The following is a 21,082-nucleotide window of genomic DNA, read 5'->3' on the forward strand; positions in this document are numbered from 1 at the left end:
GATTAAAGAAATTTATATAAATATATTGAAGCTTAGGTACCACAATAGCCCACCACACTTAAAATGCTGTGGCATCTAATATTCACAGTGGCATTTTTGTACCTACAAGAAATGCTACTTAACCAATTAGAAGAAGAGGTGAAAGAGTTAAAAAATGTTTGAGTACCTACATGTCAACTATGGTCCTCTAAAAGCTATCCCTGAGATAGATTTGATTGCAGGTACTTAAATTGGGTGGTAATCTCAGGAAGCCCAGTGAGAAAGTGAGGAATTAAGAAGAACGGTAAGGAAGAAATGGAGGAGGGCCATAAAGAGGATGTATTAATGAATAGGTTACTGCTGTGAGAAACTGGAATTCAATTCCATGGGAATCCTCAGAGAAACAGCACAAGCACAGCTCCAAGCTATGAGGGAGCATGCATATTTACCCATCTCCCTTCCTTCACTGGTTGAGGGCAGCTCTTAGGAACTTCAGAAATAAGGCACTTTGTCTTGTCCTGTCCTCCAGGTGAACCTGATGTCAGGCAGAGAGACAGGTGTTTAAGACAGGAAGTCTTTGGTATATAAAATAATTGTCCATCAAAGCTGCCAGTGAACCCTGGAGTGGGCTGAGGGAATATGAATCAAATACTGAGAGTTCTGCTACAGCACAGATGGTTCCAGCATGGTAGGTGTGGGACAGCAAAGAAGAAATAGAGAAATTGCAAAGCTAGAATTAAGTGGGCAATAGAACAAGAGCAACTGAATAAGGTATATATTAACCCACTCTCCCCTCTCTTCCTCTTGTTGCTCCTTTCCTCTCAAGCAATTCTCTGAGCTCACACTAAAATCTTACCTCCCTGCAGCTACCAAGGCCCACAAGTCCTATCCATTTCTCCATTCTGTGAACCTGGACCTCTTTTTCTCTTATCAAAATTAAACTTACCTGCCCACTTCTCAAAAATACTTTCGACGTTAAAATCACACATTATAACTCCAGATAAACCTTGAAGGGACCACTTCCCACAGTGTGGAAAGTTTTGTAGGCCCCCAGTGAGTTAGAAGATTGGATCAGCAGTAAGTGAGGCTGGGAGGATGGGGTATTGATGTTGGGGAGTAGCTTTTATCAACTTATGGGTGTTTTTTTTAAAAAAAATTTTGTCTTTATTTTTTTAATATGATATTCAAAAGTATGAGGTCCCCATATACCCCCCACCTCCCTCACCCCACTCCTCCCCCCATAACAAAAATCTCCTCCATCATCATATGACATTCATTGCATTTGGTGAATACATCTCTGAGCACCATTGCATGTCATGGTCAATGGTCCACATCATAGCCCACACTCTCCCACAGTCCACAACTTATGAGTGTTTAATATAACACCCACTGTAGAGATTGTCAAATCAAAGAGTCTTTTGATTTCCTGAGAGGATATTTCTCCATTTAGGCCCATCTAAAATCGGGCTAGAAAATATATTTTCTAACTTTGTGTCTTTGAACTATTTTTTGGTAATTTCTTCACATATAACTTATAGTTCACTAATTATTTCCTCGTTTATGCCTAATCTGCAAATTAAATTATCCATTAATGAGAGCTCTGATATAGATCCTTGCATATACACTCATCTGATATTCAACAAGACCACCAAGCCCACTCAACTGGGACAGAATGGCCTCTTCAACAAATGGTGCTTGGAGAATTGGCTATCCATATGAAAAAGAATGAGAGAGGATTACCATCTCACACCTTATACAAAAATTAGCTCAAAATAGATCAAAGATCTAAATATAAGAGCCAAGACCATAAAGACCTTGGAAGACAATGTAGGAAAGCATATGCAGGACCTTGTAATAGGAAATAGCTTTATGAATTTCACACCCAAAGCATAAGCAGTGAAAGAAGAAATAAATAAATGGGACCTCCTCAAAATTAAAGCCTTTTGCACCTCAAAGGAGTTTATCAAGAAAGTGAAAAGACATCCTACCCAATGGGAGAAAATATTTGGTAACTATATATCTGATAATAGCCTAATAACCAACATATATAAAGAAATTCTATATCTCAAAAATAAAAAGACAAACAACCCATTCAAAAAATAGCAAAATATTTGAATAGATGCTTCTCCAAAGAAGAAATACAAATGGCTAAAAAGCACATGAAAAGATGCTCAACATCACTAGCTATTAGGAAAGTGCAAATCAAAACTACAATGAGATACCATCTTACACCCATTAGACTGGTGACTATTTAAAAAAAATGGGACTACAAGTATTGGAGTGGATGTGCAGGAATGGGACCACTCATCCACTGCTTGTGGGGAAGTAGAAGGATCGAGCCATTCTGGAGAACAGTTTGGCTGTTCCTCAAAAACTAGCTATAGATCTGTCATATGACCCAGCAATTCCACTGCTGGGTATATCCCCAGAAGAACTGAAAACAAGGACACAAATTGATATATGCACACCAATGTATATAGCAGCATTATTCACTATTGCCAAAAGTTGGAATCAACCCAAATGCCCACCAACAGATGAATGGATAAACAAAATGTGGTATATACATACAGTGAACTACCACTCAGCTGTAAGAAGGAATACAGTACTAATACACAGGATAACATGGATGAATCCTGAGGAACTTATGTTGAGTGAAGCAAGCCAGGCATTGAAGGACAAATACTACATGACTTCTCTGATATGAATTAAGCAAATCAAGCTGTCTCAGAGAACTAGAGACTGGACAATAGGCTTATAGGAAATTAGCGGGGAGAGGAATGTTGTGAGCTCATGCATACATGGGCAAAATCTATGCAAAAGTGGAGGTAAGCACTTGTGCAGTGAAGGGATAAGATGGGGGCATAGAGACTCTATTGGTTGTGGCTTTGCAGACTTGAGGGGAGCTAGGGTTTGGAGGATGGGTCAGAAGTCCATGGAATTGGGGGGAACGTTGAGGGTAGCAGGTGTACACAGAAGATTGTCAGGTATGTGGTTGAAACTATAATGTTGAGAAAACTCTTTAGCAATTATAATAAGGAAGGGTTACTTGTTTAAGGTGTTTGACTGGGAGCATCAGACACAGGGTGGACATGGGGCAGGCTTCTAGGAGTGTGTGAGTGCTCATCTTGTCATAGTGTGTTATAGCATTGGGTGGAGACCCATACAATGAGCGGAAGGTGTTGTATCTCCCATCCAGGGGAAGCCTGATGTTCTTAAACAGAGGAGAGGGTATCTTTCGAGAGCATGGGTGGCTCCCAATGGGGAAGCAAAACCCTAAGCATTGTTGCAAGTATCTATGAATCATGTCCTTCAAGAATCAAGTGAAGCTTGGTTGTCACTGGGAGAGAGGAATAGAATAGATGAAAGAGGGGGTAACTGGGGGCAATGGAAGTGTTCCACAAACTCATGCAATGATGGATAAAGGACATGATAAATTTCACCAAAAATGTATAAAAGTGTATAGTCTAAAATGTAAACCATAATGTGAGCCATAATGGAACCATGGTTGGTAGCTATGTTTCAGTATCTGTACATCATCTGTGGCAAATAAAACATCCACTTGTAAATAGATCATTCCTAGGGAAGGGTGAAAGTTTTGATGTTGGGTATATGGGAGTCCCCTCTATTGTATATGTGACTTTACTGTGATCTAAAACTTTTCTGAAGACAAAATTAAAAATTAAAAGAGAAAAAATGGATGTAGACACTGAGTAAGGAATGGAAGAGACTGTCTTGCCACTTTACATACAGGACAACACCTATTACAGTGATTGAAAGGCAAAATGTCAAAAACAAAGTTTTATGATATTTTTCATTTTTTAATACCCCAATTTATTTTGTACTTTATTTTAATTTTTCTAAATTAAATTATGTGTTCTATTTCTAATCTTTAAACATATCATTACTATTTCACTTGCCTACTAATTGAATTTGGCAATATATTAGGTTTCATTTTTGAAGAAGTTTTAGATCACAGAGAGGTTCAACTACAGCACAGGAGGAGCACTGATGTGAGATGTCATTGATGGGGGATGCATGGGTGGGAGGCAGTTCTCTAGGGCATATATATAGGGCATATGCATATGTTCACATATTCGTTGGGTATTGTCATAGTAGGTGGAGTTACACATGACAACTGAGGGAGTGCTGAGTTCCTAGGTGGGGGAACTCTGTCACATTACCCAGTGGAACAGCAAGAGTCCCTCAAGTGCAAGGGCAAAGACCAGCAAAGAAATATGGTTCAGTCAAAGGCCCTTGATACTTACAACTGTGCTTATGAGCCTGTTGTGCCTGAAATTTCAACTAGCCTAGAAATGCAAGGTTCCTTAGAGTTACCTCCCAAAACCTTCCACATTGCTCAAATGTGGCCGCTGTCTAAGCCAACTCAGCATGTAATACATTACCTTCCCCCCAATGTGGGACATGACTAAGGGATTACTACCAATCACCAGATGGTGATTACATAAAAAAATATAAGGGTTTCCCATATGCCCCACTCCCTACACTCCCACTTTTCCCCACATTAGCAACTTATTTCATTAGTGTGGTACATTCATTGCAATTGATGAATACATTTGAAGCATTGACACTGAGCATAGATTATAGCTTACATTGTAGTTTACACTCTCTCCCATTCAGTAGTCCTTACTTTGGAATTTGTGCTCCTGAGTGTGATGGAGTTGAACTCAGATGTGACTTCTTTATACACGCCTCTTCAGTCCCTTTTATTGATCCTGTGATTGGTGCTGGGATTGGTGTATGTCCAGGAGACTTGAATCTCTGGATTGTTCATGTGCCAGCTGGGCCCTGAGCCTCAGCAGTGTTGCAACACCTACTCTCCAGTTTGTTGACTTACCCAGATCAGCTGACAGGGAGGTGAGAATGGACTACCACCACATGAAGGAACTAAGACAATCTATACTGTGAGCATGAGAGTACCATCCATTGGCCATGTGGAGTGGGAATCGCCACCCCAGGGTCCTCAGGATGGAATAATAAAATATGGATTAGAGTGGACTTACTGGTATTCTACCATAGAATTATTGTGACTTTAGCAATGGAAGAAATTATATAATTGATGTGGAGACAGTGGCCATGGGAGTTGCTGAAGGCAGGGAAAGGAAAAAGAAGGTGTGATATAAGGGCGTTTTGGGGACTTGCAGTTGTCCTGAACGATGTTGCAGGGACAGATGCAGGACATTATACATCCCTCCATAACCCACTGAATGGACTGGGAAAGGGTGTAAACTACAATGTAAGCTATAATCCATGCTGTGTAGCAGTGCTCCAAAATGCGTTCATCAAATGCAATGAATGTACCACACTAATGAAAGAAGTTGTAAATGTGGGAAAAGTGGGGGTGTGGGGAGTGGGACATATGGGAACCTCCTATATTTTAAATTTAACATTTTGTGTGATCTATGTATCTTTTTAAAATAAATTAAAAATATATTTAAAAAAAGGAATGCTTCTAAGGATGGAATTTCTTCAGCATGTTAAACAACAAATGGGATGTTAAACAACAAATGGGAGGAGTGCAGAGATCCTGCTGTGTGGCTGTCTCATAACATACTAATGTGCTCTCTCTCTTTTTTTTTTTCATTTCTTAAAAATATTTTAAAAACACTTTTGTTGAGGTTTAATTGACATACCATAAGCTCTTCTGCTGACTCCAGGTTTACCATTTCACTTGGGCTCTTGGGAAGTCTGTGCCATTCTTGGGGCTTTGAACCGTGTCTTTCCTCTGTACATTTCCCCACCATTTCCTTTTTGACTTCCAAGATTTCCTCAAACTTCTTAAACCACAAATGTCACCTTTTCATTTTCTATATAGAGACAAATTTCATTCTTTAAAATATTATTTTTTTGTTATCAATAGAGCCTTGGTAGAAAGGGGAGGTATATTCACGTGCTTAGTATACTCTTTCCCGGTTTCATGTTTGTAGAACTTAAGGCAGTTTATTACTGCCTTTATGGCATATATACTTTATTCACCACTAAGGCACAGAGACCACATATCCACTGAAAATGTGTTCGATTGATAGAAAGGACCCACTTACAAGATTGAAAGAATTTGGTTCCATGCTTTGAAAGGAAAATTAGAAGTCTCTGAGATAAATTTTCTAGAAGAATTTGTTAAAAGTAACAATATATTGTCATCCCACAAGAACCCCATACAGCACCAAGCAAAATAATTTGATTCCAGAAAATACATGACAAAACTTGTTTCGTTGATTTAGACATGGTTGTGTATAGTTTAAAATAGTCAGAATTCCACTTGTGTTTTATGAAACATGAAATTTATGTATGTATACAATATGTATGTATGTGCATCTCAATGCAAACATGGGTGTAGCTTCTATTACAATAGATATTTATGGCCTCACTATTCCAGGCTTTCTATAATTCTCCTGTAATACGTTCTGTGACAGTCTCACATTAAACCATCTACCAGAAGGATTGACATTAGTTATGGGATACAGTTGTCGCAGCTCTTTAGACATATAACTACTGTGCCATTTTGATGTAATTCTGTATAAATTTCAAACATTTCTATTTAACATAATCAAGTGGTATGAAATCTTCTTTTTAAATGGCAAGTATACAGTACTAGCTCAATTGGCACTTAGCAACAGTCCTTTTACAATATGCACAATAGCTTCCAGCAGGGAGTTTTTTAAGGACCATCCTTTGAGAGCACAAACTCACACATGTACAATCAGTAGACATCAAGGTTCTATCTCCAGCTCCCCTTGAGATGTTATTTAGCTAATGTACAAATGTTACAGCTAAGCTGTTAAGCCTGAAAAATAGAACACGCAGTTGCATGCAGGTACACTCATTTTTCGTTTACTTGGCTAATATCTTCATATCCTAATTCAACATAAAATAATATCTAGAATGAATTGGGACTGATTTTTAGTGTATACGTTTATTTCATCTTTTAAAAATGCTACCAAAGAGCATTTGTGAGTGTAATTTTACATAGTAGCAGAGTACCATGGAGTGGATATGCATTGAAAGAAGTTGCTTGATTATATAATACTTAGTTTTTCTGCCAGATTATAATTATGTCATAGGCTACTGACACTTGCTATTGTAATAAAGGGCATACAATCCAATATTATTCAACTATACTGCATGCTCCTGGGAGGCAGGTACTGGGTCTTATTCATCATTATATCTCAGTGCAGCTTGGTACCTGGCACATAATTGATGCTCATTCACTATTTGAATGAATAAATCAGTGAATGAACATGGAAGAAAATTCTTTAAATCAATTACAGTAATCTTTTATCTCTTGTTTATAACATTAAATTGACACCATGGATTTTATTTTAAGAAAACATAAATGTATACAGTTTCTGAGGATATATCACCTCCTTTCTGTTTTTTTTTACTTACCTGGTAAATTAGTATTAGGTGCTTCTAGACCAAGAAGATGACAACAGGACCATTTAGAAATGTCTGTGAGAATCTCATTATTATAGAGTTGTTTACCCTGCTTGGAGTTTTAATTTTTCCAAGCTGATTTTTTTCTTATTCCCCCACCCCGCTTGGGTTTGCTTGCTGTCTGTTCTCTGTGTCCATTCACTGCGAGCTCTTCTGTGTTTTCACTTCTATCCTTTTTTGTTGGGTCACCTTGCTGAGTCGGCTCTCTATGGCACTTGCAGGCTGGCGGCTCTCTGCATCATGTGGACCAGCCTGCCTTCACAAGGAGGCCCTGGGACATGAACCCAGGGCCTCCCACATGGTAGATGGGAGCCCACTGATTGAACCATGGCCACTTCCCTCCAAGCTACTTTTTAAAACGTGAATAGACTAATTAACAGGGCACTGTGCACAAAGTATGTCCAACAGTGTCACCATTCTCAATCCCATTTCAGTCTGTCTTCTTCATTGTACCCCAACTCTTTCACTATGCTAAAATAACAACTTTCCATTTTTTTCTCCATGAGTTAACTCACTGGTAACACTGAGATTGTATTGAAAGAGGGAACATGGGAACTTTGCAAGAGACCAATTCAAGCTTCCTTACCTATAGTTTGCTCTCATTGATTGGCAAAACTCCACACACCAAACATTGACACATGAGGCAACTGTTTCCCCTCAATCACACTAGTATCTTTTTTGGGTAATGGGGAAAACCAGGAGGGAGGTCAAATTATTATGTGGGAACACCAACATCATACTTTTCTCTTTTATTTGGTCATTCTCTTTCCATTATAATTTTCAGTTGCAAAAATCTCTCAATTTGAGTGTCACTAGACATGTTTTGATGACTCTTTATCTCCTTTAATGTTTTCATCCTGTATTGACTATTGTCTTTGAAGTAATGCCATAGCAATGCTTATTTAGTGGCCGTAAGAGAGCTTAGAAAATGGCTACTAAAACTACTCCCTATTTGACAGATCTAAAAACTGAAGTTAATAGACTGCACTGACAGTAGGTCACTAAACTACCAGATGGCTGCTTTGTCCTTCCTTCTAAAATTGCCACAGAGAGTGTGTAGTATTCCCTTAATTCAACTCTGAAGTTTCCTAAACTTAAAAGTTTGCAGGTGAATGGACTTTTATGGAGTCACACGGGCTATATTAGTGATAAAATCCAGAAAAACTGAGAGGTTTTGAATTAGTTGCAATTCCATTTGAAAAAAAAAAATATATATATATATATATATTTGTTCCATTTTTATTTAATCCCAGATAAATAGGAAAATCTTTCTTCGTTCTTACTACATTTATTCAAAGGTGAGAGCATCTAGGCAAGAAAAATGACTTGCAGAAATTGCAGTAAATAAAAACATCAAAATGTTTTTAGTTTTTCTTTATTGAGGTACCAGGGCTGGCGATTGAACCTGGGTCCTTGTGTGTGGGAAGCTGGAGCTCAACCACTGAGCCATATGGGCTCCCAAAATGTATTTTTAATATATATTTGGAAAAGTGTTCTTTTGTGTTTGTTTGTTTGTTTTAAATTCTTCTACCTTCGAAAGCCATTCTTCCCTGCCTATGGTGGTGCTAATGTTAATTTGAATCTCATAAAGGGTAATAATAGAAGATCTACAGAATAATTGCATACAAAAGGATCCAAGTACAAACCATAGAGTTAACCATGAGGAGGTACTTAGGATTCTGCGTCCCCATACACAGCCTCCTTTCAGCCTCTCTGTTAACAGCCTTTGAGTGCACTTGTTGGTCCAGACAATGCAAGATGCTGTTTTATTTAATAGCAACCCGAAAACTCTCAAGTAAGACTAATACTGTGTAAGTTTAACTGAAACTGGCAACCTGCCACTGAAGGCTTTTGCAGTCTGGACAAGGCAATTCAAAAGACATTAAACTTTGCAATGGGATGAAGTTGGGAAGCCTACTCCATCATTTAAGCTTGCTCTTCTTTTCCACAATTTCCAAATGAGGGCGGACTTCAAAATTAAGCTACCAAATCCTGAAACTTAGTAAGTTCATGGAAAGTTATTCTTACATATATGCAAGAGCAAAGGAGGTATTCAGTGTCTTGAACCTATTGCTTTCTATTTCTAAACATTCACTTACACACAATATTTTGGTACATTATTCATAAAAATTACGAGTTTTCTCTCAGACTTAAACCTCTGGAATTTTATTTTTAAATATATTTTTGTGAGCAATAAGAAATATTAATTAACCACATTTATTTCTTTTACTCTAAAACTTGAGTTTTAAAATTACTAGAGCTAGTTGGAACTAATTGTTTTAACTCAGGTCAAAGCAAAAATATTGGCCACTTCACAATTTGTAAAACTGTAACTAATTTAAACCATTAAAATCAACTGTAGAGACAAATTGCAAGCCAAGTTTTGGGTGGAAAGGATCCAAAGTCCCTGAGATATTAAATTTAAAAGCCCATTCTCTTACCTTTAAAATTCCAAATTACAACATCATGACCCTGATGCAATATATTTTTAAGAGTGCTCTGTGGTACAGTACCATATGTAGTTATTTTACTCCTGGGCAAAAAGGCCCATCACTCAAGGGGAGTAAAGCTTTAAGAAAGATATAAAATCCATTTCTTAAGAAACATATGCCATTCATATCACCAAGTTCTATTATACCATTGTGTTCTATCAACTTTTGGGATGCCTGCCTAATATAACATCAGTCTTTAAAAAAAAATTTATCCTTCTTTAAGATATTAGCCTAGGAACAAGTAATTTCTTTTAATGACGAACAAATAAATAATCCCAAAATGAAAAATGATCAAACTGAAAAGATCTTCTTCAGTAACTTTACATCTTATCAAGTATTTGATTAAGTTTAAATATAGTTGTTCTGAGGACTCTGCCCTAGCAGCTTACACAATTGTTTCCACTGCTGTTGAGTTGGAAATAAGTTTGAGTTGCCTCAGTGTTAAGTAAAATTTATTTTCTGCTTTCCTGTATTTTATGGAAAAGATCTACCTGAGTCCTTGCATCTTTCCATAAACCACTGAAATGAAAATAAGCCAAAAGTGGTGTTGGCACCAAATAAATGTGTTTTCTAACTAAAAACTTTTGAAAAAAACTACCCCATGTCTTATCTTTATAATCACCATTACCATCCAGAAGAGACATTCCTTGTTGGACTTCAAATTAGAATTCCATAAAATATGGAAAAAACATTCTATACCATAGCATGCTATGGTTTAATTTATCCTTATGCCTATGCCCTTAAGGAATATCATTTCTTCTATTTGCAGTGCATTATGATTTGCTGGGTTTATTTGAATCAAGAGAGAAAGAGAGAGAGTTAGAGAAAGAGAGGCATTCCCAATTGTTAGCAAATTTTTAGAATTGGTCTTTGAATTAAACAAATTTTCTGTAAAATATTTATATGATTACAGAGGGCAAAAGACTGGAATAATGCTTACACTAGTGATTTTTTGAGGCTTCAGAAAGATAACTATGTTATCTTTAAGATGAAATGGAACTATCTGCCACATATTTAAAGTGTACTCTTTTTTAGGGCACCTAAATGGTCTTCTCTCCTTCTTCTCTGGGTACTAGAAGCAATGATCAACTATGCTGCCCTCAAAATTATGTCGCAATTCAGGAACACATAACAGTGCACATCAGAACCAATAATGTACATATCTTTCCAACCTAGTGTCCAGAAACATGATGCTGACAACTTGAAATTGCCATGGTGAAAGTACTTACACCACAGAAATTGGCAAACACTATGCATCAGGGTTTTATTGCTTTTGGAGAGCTTCTAAATGTTTACCAGCACACTAAGGGAATTCCAGGCAGAAGAAATAACATGTGAAAGCTGGAAGTATATGAAATAATTTAAAGTTTCAATGAACCTCAAATAGATGAGAATTGATGGAACATAGAATATGAGAGGAGAGAGACAATACATGCATCATGAGAGATATGCAAGGACTTGACCATATTGGAGACCTATATGGCATTTTAAAGGACTTGGGTTTTATCCAACAGATCAGTATTTCCTATAGTTTGGTCCTCCAATCATTCACCATCATAAACACCTGAAAAATGATGATTCCTGACCTCTACTCAACCTATTGAATAAAAATCCCTGGAAGAGACTCAGGAATATGTATTTTAAACAAGTATCCAAGATAATTTTATGCTTTCTCAAGTGTGAGAAATACATTAAATATTTTTAGGTACAGTACTGGCAATATCAAATTTTGAATCTTATCATGGTAAACTTTCTCCATTCAAGGAGGGATCTCAAAAATAAATAAATAAAAGAGATGCTGCCTTTGGGAAAAGAAGTCACAAAATCTTTTTTATCAGAGTTTCTCAACCTTGGCACTATTGACACTCAAAGCTGGGTGATTCTTTACTATGGGAGAATTCTTATGCATTGTACGACATGTAATGGCCTCTCTGGTCTTTAGACCCACAAGATTTCAGTAGCACCTCTCCTAAGTATGGTATCCTCTAGGGGACAGAATAATCCTTGATTGAGAACCCTTGCTCTCTGACTTTGGCTATTTTTCACAAAATCATTATTGGGGCAACTGATTATTGCAATGACTTCTCTCCACACTTGAGAATCAATACTCAACCCACAAGGCTGACTTCACCCTTGTGAGGCTTGCAGGATAACCATATATTAATACAATATGATAATCAGATAACTTATTTGACATGTGTTTTATTTACTTAGTAATGGGGTTACATTTTCACAAAAATAATATTGAATTAGCCAATGTGTTAGCTGTGCAACTATGAGTTAAAAGTCTGCTTTTCCCATACCTCTGTCCCCATTCCCCCTGCAATATCCAAAATTCTTTCCATGAAAACCACCTTCTTAAGGTAGAATTTCTCTATGGAAGTACTCTTAAAATGCAAAAACTGGATGGCCTGTAAAAATAATATGTTTAACCCTTTAGCAGGAATATGTTCATCTAGGCAGAAGCTCCCTAATCAAAGAAATGGTTTCTCCTTCATCCTTGTATCCTTATCACATCACTTGATGCATAGACGATGATTTAAAAAATAGTTATTACATCAGTGAAAGGAATTATCTTTCAAAGAATAGTTTTATAATATATGGGTCAGGAAAGAGATTAGTTTTGATGCAAGAGCAGAGGATAGAGAAAATTTCATTTCAGAGCATACTTTTCAGTCTTAGGAAGTTGAGAAAAGAAGAATGGTGTCAGTGGGATAGTAGGAGAGAGTATGAGAGAAAACAAGGCTTATTTGGGAATGGCCCTTGGTTATTTCATCTCTTTTGCCTTTTGTCTTTGTTTATTTAACTTTATTCCCTAACACTTCATATTTGAAAATCAGTACTACTGCATAATGAATAAACCAACCAGAACCATGCCTCAGAATTGCTGCATTTTTCTGGTATGGTAATCTCCTTTCCATAGTTGGTAAACTTCCAGATTTTAAGCAAGTATGGAATTTTTAGAGATGGTGGTTCATCACTTGCTAGGATGGTGGCATACTTGGTAAATTGCAGTATTCAACAGTGTAAATATTCTGAAAAATGCTATTTGACAGCACAGGGATTGTATTTCACAATGTCTCAGCATTTTACATATTGATTTAATGTCTCTAGTAGCTCTGAAAAAGATGTTTGGTATTTAGTGATTGATATGGCTGGTGACAAAAAAAATTTAATCATATAGTTAGAGCTTCAGACATTCTTTCACAGATTTTTTTCTCATAAAAGTTATGCAGCTCATAAAGTAAGTGCTGGTAAGTATTGACATGTCCTAAAATTTCAGCAACCATAAATTGACTTTCATAAGACTATGGTTCACTAACAGTTGTTTGTCAAAGTATCAGGCCCCGTAGGACGTTCGAGTCTTAAAAACAGCTGTCAACTATTCAGATTACTTGTTGGTATAGATGCAATTTCCTGGTCCTGGTTGTCAATCCTCACAAATTGCAGCTCCCATTTCTTGCATTTAGAACTACATCGGAATGGCATTTTTAAAGTATCCTCTGGTGGATGCAAAACAATAGTTGAATGCATATAGCCAACTATGCCTGTGAGTATTTCTCTCCAAATTAAAATATATATATATATATATATATATATATATATATATATTTCTATGTGGTAAATGAATGTGCCTTCTGTTTTTCTGGATATTATCATTTTATTCATGCAACACTAAAAATTACAGTAGATATAAGAAATTCCTTTAGAAATTCTTGAATGTGCTTATTGGGTTATGGTTATTTGTACTGTTAGAGAAGCTATGAGAAGTATCTCTCCTCTCTCACTCTTGCTCTCTCACAAACTTATATATGCACACACACATGCAGGCACAAAACCTTTGAGTGACTTATAAGGAAGTGACCTATTTTTTTAAAGGAACTTCAAAGGGACCTTTTTTTATCAACAATATTCCCCTTTCCATGATCCATAGGGCCTGTATTTTTATGACATTACCCTATTGAATAAGCTTTGTTCGTATCAAAACAAGTGCAACTGCAAATACTTTTGCATGGGTTATCTGTTAAATCCCTAATGTCTAAATGACTTAAAGGTGAAATCTTTTAATAACTGTGGGTTCTGAAGATAGGAGAAAGAAAGGGGGAGGCAGGGGAGGTAGAAGGAGCCAAAGCAACTTGTCTACTTTGTCTAATTTTGCCTAAAATGAATTCGGGGCACCATTGGTGGCACAATCAAGCTGAGATGTCAGAGAAATGTTCAAAATTAAGAAGACCTTATAATGTATCCACTGTTTCTACCTTACTAGAGATAGATAAAAGTACAAGAATATAGACTCCTAACAGATTGTGCAAGCTCCAATTAAAAACACTAATTTTCACAAAACTTTTCTTGAAAAACAAGGTAATCAGGAATACAGTTTGGTTTACATTGGTTATTTGTCATAAACTATGATAATTATGACCTCTTTACTGGTCTCTATTTTAAACTTGGTAAGCTGTATTGAAGCACAAAAAGGAATGTAATAAATGTACAATCAAAAAATACTATAGCTTGCTTTTCTTTTTGGCCTCATTTCTTTGAGAGTATGGTTATTTTTATTACAAAGGATGATCATAAGTGAAACAAGAAGGAAAGATATATATATATATAATAATGCTCTTTAGCAAACATGATTTAATTTTCCCAGCCTTATTGTTTAATTATTGATTATTGGTATCATCAATTAATCTTTGGAAAATTGCCAGGTCATTTTTTAAGAAAAATGGCTGCATACCTCTTAAGAATTCATCTGTTTCCATTTAGATTCCGAAGAGAGAAGGGTAAAAATAACACACAAAGAGAAAAGTTTCAACTTAGCTACTTGTCTGTCATATCTACTCTTTCCACATCCAATATTCAGAAAGTTCAAGAGGTTAAATACACACATTTAGTTTGATTTCTTCCATTGTGTATATGTATTTAAAATATATACTCAGTTATATTTTTGTATTCCACAGAGAAAAAGCTTACTTGCTTAAATTCTATCCACATGTATCTTTGGCTAGAGAGAATGTCCATTCTTTTTTCTTTTTAGTTGGGCATTAATATTAGCTTGTTCAGTGAGTACAATTATTTTAAAACAGTGAATGAAATTATTTAAAAGCAGGAATTTGACAGAACGAGTATGAATATAGTTCATTGATTGAATCTACATTTAATTCATAAATAAATAATATTTCTACTTGAGAAACTCCTTGCTACCTAAAAATAAGGAAAATATCTTCTTATGAAATGATCCACAAACACTTACTTTTATTTTTGATCTTCACATGTTAAAGTGGAAATTAATAGTTTAAGAATATTTTAACTCATGAAGTCAGAAACTAGAATAGAGTCTACCAGGGATGGGGCTCAGGGCAGAGAATGGAGAGTTATTGGATGATGGTATGGTAGCACAACATTGTGCCACCAGTGAATTGTATATTTGAACATAGTTAAAAGGGGAAATTGTAGGGTTTATATATGTTGCTGGAATAAACATTTAAAAACAAACAAACATAGGACCGTACAACATAGTGAATCCTGATGTAAACTGTGCACTATTGTTAATAGTTAATAATTGTAATAATTTTCACTCATCAGTTTTAACAATAGAAAATGCTAATAATAGGAGGAGAATATGGGGACTCTGTATTTTCTTCATGATTTTTCTGTAAACCTACAACTTTTCTAATAAAAAAAATTTTTAAACTCTATTTTACTTCTTTCACCACTTTTAAAAAATTGACCTCTCATATTTGTATTTATTAATAAATTTTCTTGGGGTACTGAGAAACTACATGATTGCATGTAGTCCTCCACTACTGGTTTGTTTATTTTTTTTATTTTCCAAGAAGGAATAAAAATAAAAAGTCCCAATGAAGAACATTTCAGATATTTTGAGGCATTTATCTGTCGATAAAATGATTGTAATGTTCTCTCAACACCTGGGTAGGAAACTTTAACTGAGCTTTTAAATCCAAGAAAGTTCTTTAAGAATAATTTGATCATTGTGTGGATAAACTTATAAAATATTAGCACATTAAGTTATTTATGAAATAGGAGTTAAACTTATGCTACAGGTGTAAGAGTTTCATTTTTATTACCAATTCCCCCTCACTTGGGAGTTGGTAATAATTCTCTTGCCAGGAATGGCTAAGCCAATATTTCAGTCCTATATTCCAAACTGCTTTCTTTTCTTATGTGTCTGTTAAGGAAACCTACTAGCACATTTTGTGTTAAGGCTAATTAATATTCAGTGTCTATCCTCAAGATCTTGTTCTTCTTCCTGTGTATGTCATTTACCTTTCCTGGGAATTGGATACTGTTCTCCTCTTAATATACCATGCTGTCTTGTATGTGAACCCTCACCTGAGAAGTCAGGTGATTTTACCTTCTCCAGTATGTGGCAGACATGGTCACTAATGATCACCAGCTCCAGGTTCAGATGACCCAGATAGGAAGCTGACCAGTGTGCACAGCATTACTTGCCAGTGTGACCTCCAAATTATCTTGTTATCCCTACAACCAGTACCAAAGATTGAACTTTCTGAATGGAAGCATTGATTGCATGCATTCAAAATTGGTACAGACTATAAATTGGAGCTCCTGCCTCAGTTTTCTGTATCGCATTTCAATTCATACTGCGACCGACACTGATATCCTCTTCAGCTTGATCAGGTGATATAAAATGCCTGCACCTTTACCCAATGAGAGGGCCAGAACTCAGTGCTCAGCTGGTTGCTAGGTTTGTGGCCAGAGTAAAGACTGTTCATTATGACTGAGGCTAAAGTAGGTCATCCCACTTGAAACAAGAAAGCTACCAGGACTGTAGGGCCAACTACTGCCACAGAGTGTTTGTGGCAGAGGGGCCTATAGAAAACCGGAGCATATTCTATATTAGTTAGAGCCAAGATCCAGGCACCAGAAAGAATGAAAAGCAAACAAACAAACAAACAAAAACTTCTAAAAAGAGTAGGTGTACAAATGGAAGACAAAGTTATGGAATAGAAAGTTCAAAAAAAAAGAAGAAATCGAAGGAAAAAGTTTATAAAAAGGGAGTGATTGCAAGTGATTGCCTTGAATGCTAAACTTAATGGCTAAAATCTGCAAGGTGTTTGGCTGCTTCTGTTGGCTTAACAAGTCATGAAACACATGCAGCCCTGACATCAGGACCTTCTTCCCGCAGCTCCCTTTGTTCCTTTGGTTCTAACATCAACTCCTATTCCAGGTCTGGCCACTAGTTCGACCAAGGAAGTCTGCTATGCTGCTCTTTGCGTTACTTCAAGGTGGCTCATTACATGGGATTTACTGCCCCAGCTCAGCCCATGAGATTGGGTGTCTTTCATGTGCCTGTCTCTAGCTGACGTGTGCATGTGTGTGTGTGTGTGTGTGTGTGTGCGTGTGCGTGTGCTTGGAGGCATTATCTGCCTGGATGGCCACAGGGGCCAGCCATGTAGCTAAGCTGTTCTTTTCTGTTCCTGCCTTGTGTCTAACCTACACAGCCCAAGAAAAGGTGTTATTCTCTTATCTTTGCTCCCTGACTTCTATTCTAAATCTGTATGGTCTCATTTAGTGCTACCCATTCCATTCCCCTTCCTTCTGTGTTGAAATCTGTTGAATTACACATTCTTTCCACTGTTTTTCTACAAACTTTCTGCACAGCACGTAAGATAAATTTTACCTACTCATGAAACCTTTGGGAAGACAAAGGACTAGCTTCCTGTCAGAACTCTAGCAAGAAGACAGCTAATAGTCAAAATATTTAACAACCAGTATATTAAATGCATTAAGCAATCAGAATGGTCACTGGCCACAGTGCTGGTTGCTGAGCTAGCTGCACACTAACCCTTTCTTGATGGGATTGTGAAGAGGTCTAGACCAGGAAATTCCGGGGAGACCAAAATCACCAGTACTACAGAGGCTCAGCAGTTCCTCACCATGCTGCATGGAAATATTTCAATATTTGTACACCTGTGTGTGCTATCTACATATCAGACCTGCAAAAAGAACATCTCCAAGCAAACAGAACCTGCGTTGATTGCTTTTGCTTCACTGTAAATCAGTATCCTGTTGAAAAAATTGCCAAGTTTCAAAGTCTGTCAGGAGCTCACATAAAAACTTGTATATGCCTATAATTCAACACCATTTACTTTTTATGAATTACAAAATCATAAATCATGTCATAGTTATTTTTATTACCAATTACCTTTTTCTTATTCAGATGCAGCTTCAGGGTTAATGGAATTTTTCTAATTCATTTAACAAATAATGTGTGGATACTATGTTCCAGGCATTGAGGATTATCAGACACTGGGGATATTGCTGTGAACACAACAGTCATAAATTCTTGCCTGCATGGGGCCGATATTCTAGCCTGTGGGTTTTAAGGTACAATTTTAAATAATAGAACTGTGCATTATTGTATAAACCATGTTATGTGCATTTCATACCATGCTTTTGAGTGCCAAGTTTTTTACATGCCAAAATTTACTTCACTGAGTATGTCATGCATGAGTGCGTATGTGAGTTTCTGTGCCGAACGGAGAAAAACAGAAATGCTAAGTGCTGTGAAGGCAAGAGGAGATAGAAGGAATGGCCCCTGACATGGAAATGTCTAAATATCTCTTGCAAAAAAAGACAAAGCTTATGTACAATAAGGTAATCCGTAAAGGTGGTATTCAAAGTTCCAAGTAAATGCTATAGTGTTCTGTAATACAGTGCTAGTAAATTTAAGGAGAAGGAAAGATCACTGTAAGCAAAAAGGCTGATGAAATATTTGTTCTATCCTGTATCTTGAGGCCTACTTGCTCTAGGACTATGGACTTCTTATGGCAGCAGAGGGGATTATAGCAACTTGACCTCCCCCAGGTAGGTAGTTGAAACCCAGGTTGGAGAGTGAGGCATCCTGGTTCTACTCAATTTTGTGCACCACAAAAGGCAGAACAGAGAAAAATGACCTAGAGTGGGGGAGTTTAGAGGATAAGTGCTCCAACAGTTTAGTTTTGGATTTCATGTGCTGTGCTGGCAGATGAGAAGAAATCTGTCCTGAAAACAGTGTTTCATTGTTACCACAATGAGCATGCTCTTTTCCAAGGGGCCTGATGGGGTGCCTGGCTGCTAAATGCTAAGAGATTAGATATCTTATCCACTAAATTGACTAGTCAGATAAATATAGAGTTCTCAGTTTTCAGAGTATGTATATTTTAAAAATATATTTAATGAAAGAAGTCAGCATGAGAGTTGGTATTTCCTCCCAAATATTGAGTAGAGGAAAATCATGAGGTCATACAAATAAACCCATCTGAATCTTCTGCCAGTTTTTCAGAGGTGTGTGGGAGCATGTTAGGAAAATTGGAGAAAGAATGAATGAGTTACAGATGGGATAAATATAACAGTTTCTGTAGGTGATCCTGTTGTGCCATCTTTGCTCTTTGCATTTCATCCTGTCAGTCATGATTGATTGCTTCAGCCTCTAGTTGAGTCCAGAATCCTGGTAATTGTGCTTAGAGTGCAAATGGATTTCACCCTCTTGATCAGCACTGCCATTACTCTCCACTGCATACACACACACAAAAGCATATACAAAAACCAGCAGTCAGACCTTTTTCAGGAAGTGAGATTAGCAAAGAGATAACAAATTAAAGTGCATTTAAGAAATTGAAGAGCAATACTTGAAAATGGGAGTTGCATGGAGAAAGAAAAATCTTACATTTTAACCAGTTTTAGATCACAAAAATCATACATTTGCAGAAGAGTATATGGAAAATGTGATGAGAATAAATAAATATTTTTAACACCAAGTAAATGATGGAAGTTTCTACATCAAAATAACTTCAAAAGTCTAAAGAGTATTCATGGAAGGAAAAAAAATGCTCATGATGGAAATCATGTCATTGATAATCATATATGTGTTGATTCAAATAAATTGAGAATTTCATATTGCAATACTCTGTAAGCAATGTTCTAACGCTCAAAACAGTTGAGTTTATTAGAAACACTGTTAAGTCTTATGGGGTCTGAGCAATGACTTAAAGGCTTCCATAACGTCATGACTTTTCTATTTCTAATCAGTCACATAATATTTAAAGCCAGGCACTGGTTTAGGGAAGAAGATCTTGGAAAAATCACCTGAAGAGGGATTCAAAATCCCAGGCATTTCCGGGTATGATGCACTTAAGGACACATCTTCAATTATTTCCTACATTTTCAACATTGCTTAGTTTTTAAGGTTGGAAAGCAGTTTGTGATACAGCAGCAAAGAGAAGCCTCTGATTAATTTTTGACAAATTAATCTTACTTATTTACTTATTTTCATTGGGCAAAGTGAGTTTTATATCTTGCAGATGACATATTTCCTCAGGAAATTATGCTATTGACCACTTAGGGGGAATATCGGGAATATCAGTCAAGTATTGATGAACTCTTTACCGTTTATGATATGATACAATTGCAAGGTTCTTACATAGCTTCTCAGAACTCTAACTACAAAAGATTATCTCCACTGCAGACTGACGCACCATTCCACTGTGGTTTTAGAAGCATAAACCTTAGCCCCCAGAAAGGACATGAGAGCTTTTCTTTAAAACATACGTTCTTCAACATAGACAAACAGAAAAAAAAAATAATAATGTTCTTTTACTTCCATGTAATTTTGGGGGATATCAATTTTTTGCCGTATTTGTCCTCCTTTCTTCAAGAGAGTCAGTATGTGAAACTTTGGAATCTGTGTGTGTCAAAGTTGCCAGGAATTGCAGTCCTAATTATACAGCTATTATTTAAACAAAATTCCAATCACTAATGTTAACAGTGTCTTATCTGTCTATGGTTTGGCAATTTGAATTTGTACTGTATTATTAACTTTTACTTGCTTATAAAGGAAAATTTGAAGTTCATTTAGCAGTTATTCTGTTACCTAAAATCCATTTATTGGATACATATATGTAATCTTATATGATTGCATTTCTTATCAGTTTTATAACAGTCAATTCGATCTTTCTCTTTCTTTCAAACTCCATCCCTGCCTTAATGGAAAATGAAATATTTAGATTTATGACGAAAAAGTTTTTCTGGAAAATTGAATGCAAATTTGTTTAGTGGAATCTAATATTTTGACTTTGTAGTTGATTAAACATACAGATTTTGATTCATTTTATTCATATTTAATTGAATTTGACTGA

The sequence above is a fragment of the Dasypus novemcinctus genome, chromosome 5 (assembly GCF_030445035.2).
Source record: "Dasypus novemcinctus isolate mDasNov1 chromosome 5, mDasNov1.1.hap2, whole genome shotgun sequence".
Classification (NCBI taxonomy): domain Eukaryota; kingdom Metazoa; phylum Chordata; class Mammalia; order Cingulata; family Dasypodidae; genus Dasypus; species Dasypus novemcinctus.